Consider the following 6,256-nt stretch of genomic DNA (forward strand, 5'->3'; position numbering starts at 1 on the left):
AAGTTCATTAAGTTGACTGGATAGCTCCTGCATCTCAACTGGTGCTAGACGATAGGGCGATTTGGCTACTGGGGTAGCCCCTGGAACTAACTTGATTCTGAACTCGACTTGACGCTGTGGTGGTAATCCTGGTAGTTCTTCTAGAAAGATGTCGGGAAAGTCGCGTACTTCTTGGATGTTCTTTATGTTTTTCGTCTCTTGGCTCATATCGACTACATGAGCAAGGAATGCATGACATTCCTTTCGTAAGTACTTCTGGGCTTGTATACTCGAGATGATACGAAGGTTCGTGTCGGGTTTGTCGCCATAGATAACTAGAGTTTCGTTAGACGGTAGATTAAGACGAACTGCCTTTTCATAACACATGATGTCAGCATGATGAAGACTTAACCAATCTATGCCGATTATGACGTCGAAACTTTTAATTGAGACCAGCATGAGGTCTATTGGGAATGAATGGCTATCTAGAGTTAGAGTACATCCTATGTATATACTGCTAGTACTCTCATTCTTTCTGTTAGCCATTTCTACAGTGAACGGTTCTTTCAGTGCACGTGGTTTTTGTTTAAGTAAGTGTGCAAATTTCTGGTTCACGAAACTCCTCTCTGCTCCACCATCAAACAGTATCCATGCATAAGAGTTATCGAGGACAAACGTACCAGTGACCAATGTAGGGTCAGCTACCACTTCCTCGTGGCCTATAGCCAAAACTCTTCCCACTCCGCCCGCGTTCCCTCCCTTCGGGCAGTTCCTTTTGAAGTGACCCACCTCGCCACATTCGTAGCAAGCCTGGCCCACACCCACGCCGGGGACTTGGGTGATTGGCCTAGCCGGAGACTTGCTGAAACGGGCAGTGTTCCCCTTTCTGTTGCAGTTAGCGCACTGCATTTCCCGACAAGGTCCATTGTGGTGGAAGCTGCACTTGTTGCACTTGGGCAAGCTTCCATCATAGTGCTTCAGCGACGCAGTGGCAGTAGGTGCTATCGCAGCATGAACAGCCACGACCTACTGCTTTTTTGGCAGGGTTCTACACCGCGTTGTTCTTCTTCTTGTTGTCCCAAAACGTCTGCTTATTGTCAGCTGCTTTAGATGGTTCTGGGATTCCTAGGGTTGTTGTCGTTGTCGGGGTGCGGACTTCGTGATCAATCAGCCGATGTGCCAATCGCTTGGCACTGTCGAAGATACTGGGGTTTGAAGCTAAGACATTCTCCTGGAATGGAGGCACAAGCCCCCAGATATACATCTCGAGCTTCTTTCCCTGGGTAGGGACCATTCCCGGATATAGAGCCACCAGATCGCTGAACCTGGTGGTGTAGGCAACTATGTCGGATCCCTTCATGGTTAGGCTCCATAGTTCTTGTTCAAGTTTCTGAACCTCGCCCCTCGGGCAGTACTCCTCAATCATGAGCTCCTTCAAAGCTTCCCAGCCCATAGCATTGGCCACTATTAGGGTTAGTGACTTGACATGGCTATTCCACCATGTCAGGGCTCTGTCCGCGAAGGTGCAGGAAGCAAATTTAAATTTGCTCCCTTCCGGATAGGAGCAGATCTCGAAGATCGACTCAGTCTTTTGGAACCATTGCGAGAGGGCAATGATTCCTCCAGTCCCATTAAAGGTCCTGGGCTTGCAGTTGGTGAAGTCCTTATACGAGCACTCTCTAGAGCGCATTGGAGCATCACTTTGAGTGGAATGCACAGTTGTTCCACTCTCGCTAGTAGCACTAGCACTGAATTGAGCTAAGGCTGTCATAACAGCCGCAGCCACTGTAGCTTGGATAGCTGCTGGATTGAATTGCGGAGGAGGTAGTGGTGGTTGAGTTGGAGTTATCGGAGGATTGCGTCTCGTTGATCGACGTGGAAGCATCTTTCAACTATAAGTTTACAAAGATGAGGATAATAGTAAGAATTCAATTGTGAGTATAATGAGAGTGGTCCATGGACTAAGTTGCCATAGCCCAACAAAACAGATGATGTAACAACCCCATATTTCAAGTCAATGTAATGATCTAAAGTCAAGTAGTGTAACCTATTTTGAAATATTAAAAATAGCGTCAAAAATAAAATGTTCAAAAATCTCAATTTAGATGTACTAAGTGGTAGATATCGTAACAAGATTTTCAAAAATATAAATAACACTAAAATCCGAGTTATAACGTAGAAGTTATGACCGATCAAAGATCCGCAACAAAACCGGTAAAACACTGTTAAGCGTAAAACGCGAAATTTCAACAAAATACTTGTTAGCCTTAGGTATCTAAATGAAAGTCGTAGATATCATTAAACCGTAAAAGTACATAAAAAGAATGTCCAAATCTGACTTCGTATGAGGAAGTTATGAATTTTCGAAGTTTCAGAATTGCAGTAGACAGCTAAAAACTCGAAATAGCGATCGAGTGATTTTTAGCCGACGCAACCTAAACGAGAACCGAAGATCTCGACAATAGTAGTACAACGGTAAAAAGTCTGACGAAAACGGGCGTCTGATGAAGAAGTTAAGATTTTTTTAACGGACTTTTCCTGTCCTGGCCTGTTAAAAATAAAATATTAAATAATAAAATCAAAATTAGCCGACGGAGTCTAAACGAGAGTTGTAGAGCATAATCTCACCTACGCGTGGATATAAAGAACGTCAAAATCGGAGCTCGTAAGCGAGTCAAAGGGGCACAAACTTCCACATCTGTCAGGATTCACGTCATGAGTCAAAGGGGGTTCATGACGTGAACCAGTGATAGACGTTTACCAAGAGTCGGGCTATAAGATGTCGAGTCTACGAAGTGATCATGACACAATTCACGACGTGAACAATTCCATGTTCACGACGTGAACTTCATTTTTTCACCCTATAAATAAGATGCGAGGCTGTCGAGTTTATTTGACAATTGAACAACCTCTCTCCCCTAATTTCTCACTTTCTAGCCCCTCGAGACTACCCCGACGCCCCGGTTTCGTATCCACGCTTTGACGAAAGCCCGAAGTCCCGAAGCTCCCGAGAAATTTACCACATTAAGGTCGAAGTGTTGTCCGAGTAAAGTCTTGTTTTCTTCAAATCATCACACTTACCAGGTGAGTTCATACCCCTGTATTTCACGTCTTTTCTATAATTTTAGGGGGGGGGGGGGGGAATACAAGTGCAACACAAGAAAAACTTATGTTAAAAATACAAATCTTTACATACGATCTCTAATGTTTCATCTACATTTTTGTGTATAAATGTTAAACACATAAAACGACGTTACTACTAATGTTATACTTTACATGCAAAGTTGGTAATACACCAAGTTTTTCATTCTAATGGAACACTCTTTCGAAAAACTATAATAGGTATAGTTTACGAGATACTCATGATACTTTACATACTATAAAGACTATAAAGAGGAAATACTTATATTTATAAGAAAAATGGACTTTTCATACGTAAATCTATTAATACTAACTTATGTGAGACATTTGACTTCACCGTACTTTTAAATACGCATTTCAAGTCCTGTATTATAAACCATAATCTCTTGTAGGGAGAGTGTGATACTTGTGTATAGATCTATACGGGACTGACAATCGCACACCTAAACTGTTAGCTATAGTTAGACTGGCAGGTCTGGGATGACAAATGTCATAACATTTCAACGCCTGAAGAACGTTGCTACAGGTAGTTTGGGTCAATAGCACGGTTATAAAATCACATGGAGTATTAAAACACTTTGATATACGGGGCTATCAAGCGCCTTAGTGATTACATATTCATATATAAATCCGTTTACACTATTTTAGGTATGGAAAATACTTATGCATTTCGGTTTGGAACTTTTAAAACTACCACACATTTATGGAAAATATTGGATTTTCTAGAAACAAAATCAGTTATTTTATACACAAAGGCATACAATTCTAATACCAAAATGCTTATGAACTCACCAACTTAATTGTTGACACTTTTTCAAAACTACTTGTATTTCTCAGGGATTCAGTAATACAGGTGAACATCACCTTTTGGGGAAGGGACGCTAAGATTTCAGTTCAAACTTATTTTATCATCATATTGTAATTTACTTTTGAAACATGTAATACAACAATCATGAAAACTTTTCAATTATATATATGGTGGTTGTGTTTGCTTTCTTTACAATTACTCAACTGTTATGATATTGCATGAAGTCATCTACCCTCGAACGATTCCGTCGTTCTGGTTTGGGGGTGTGACAGATTGGTATCAGAGCATTGTTTATAGTGAACTAAGTATATCGAACCGCATAAGATATACATGTTGGATAAGGTGTCTAAGTCCATAACTATTTCTAGTATGTATTTGACCCGACCCGGCATGGTCCATTTGGGTTGCATGGCATCATGCGATTGGATAGACTAAAATGAGAGAAATAACAATTATGGTTTATTAATATAAGTTCTAATATATTAATAATATTATTTAATTAGTATTGATCAAGAATTAATCTAGAATTAATTAAGTGATCAAAAAGGAGACTAATTAAATATATGGGTTGATTGCGTAAATCACCCATACTTGTATAGTGGGCTAGATGCTCCATGGATTATCTAGTTGGGCTAAGGTCCATAGGATGCTCCATGGGAGTTACAAACCCATGGGTCATGGAAATGAATAGCCATGTTACATTAGGGTTTACATAGTGTAACCCTAATGCAACATACTATATAAGCATGCTTCTAGCAACCAAAATCGGTTACACGCTAGTGAGTCAAGAGGTAAAGGCCGATTTCAAGTGTTAGCAAATTCTCTCAAAGTTATTCCAAGAGCATTTGGTGTTGTGTGAAACATTTGAGGCATCACACTTGGGGTGCTAGGCTCTCAAGGTTTTCAAGGAATCAAAACAACTACAAGGTATGTAATTCTAGCCATCTTTTATGATTAAAGTTTCCCATGTATGGTAGATAGGATTATAAGCCTTGGAAAAAGTATTTTGCATGTATTTTAGACAAACATAGATCCAAGGTTTTTCTAGGGTCGCATGTACACTTAGGAGTGTTAGAATGCTCAAAACACATCAGTGGTATCAGAGCCTAGGCTTGTTTGTTGATACTTGATGCAAAATAGTGAAAAAAAAAGTCGAAATTCTTGATGTCTGCACAGGAGACTCGCCGATTCCATGGGGGGACTCGACGAGTCCAAGCGTATCTGCAACCAACTCGGTGAGTCAGTTGTTGCACTCGACGAGTTGGCCAGGCAGAGTGCAGATTTTCGACTTTTGCTGCTTCAAATGGACTAGAAACATTACCCTAAATTGTTTTGGTGTTATTAAACTTGTTTTAGATGGTGTAATGATTGTTCTAATCCATTTACAATGGCTAATATCAAAATTACATGATTATATGTGTTCATATGTTCTTGAAATTTTGATATGATTATTCATGTTCTTATGAGTTCTTGATAGATCATAGGGATTACTTGGTTAATGTTGAATTCATGATCTTTATGTGTTTTAATGGAGTCCATAACTTGTCCTCAACTTATGGATAACCAAAAGCCTCTTTGTTTTAAAGCCATCAAAATAACACATAAGTTACAAAAAAAAATGAAGAGTCTTCATTTAATAACTCATAAGTTATGAATTGAAAGGTTTTTTAAAGTTACAAAACTTGCCATCAAGTTTTGGAACATGTAAAGTCATCTAGAAAACTTTAAGTTCCAACCCCTAGATTTTTAAAAGTTAAAATTCAACCCTTATAGTTTATAATATTATAAGTTAATAATATATATATGTATAAGATCAAAGTCGTTTTACCGTTAGTAGGCCTTATTCACGAAGTCGGTCTATAAGGGGGGTATAAGGTTGTTGCCTATAAAATGGCAGCTTAATGGGTGTCCATTCCCACCCACCGCTTCCTTGACTGGTGGAGGGTCGTTAGCCGAACGGGTAGGACAATGAGTTAAAATTCTCATTAAAAGTATAATGATTATTATAAAGTAACTAAATGTTTTAATAAATTCCCAATCTTAGTTACTTTAGGAAAAATGTGAAAAAGGTGCTAACCCATGAAATTACACTTTGCACTTTGATTAAGTCGTTGGTGGAGCGTGTGTGGTTAACCGGGACACTAACTTGGACTTAACAAGGTAGGCAAAGGGTGACTTAAGGTTTTTCATAGGTCGGTGGAGCGCGTGTGGTTAACCGGCACATCGATTAAGTGAAAAACATTAAGGGTACCAAGTAATTTGCATGGTTACTTCACACCTTGTTTTGTGATCCTCGGTATCCCAGTCACAAAACATGAAGGGCACACT

This window comes from Lactuca virosa, chromosome 3, assembly GCF_052849685.1.
Source record: "Lactuca virosa cultivar CGN04683 chromosome 3, Lactuca_virosa_CGN04683_v6, whole genome shotgun sequence".
Classification (NCBI taxonomy): domain Eukaryota; kingdom Viridiplantae; phylum Streptophyta; class Magnoliopsida; order Asterales; family Asteraceae; genus Lactuca; species Lactuca virosa.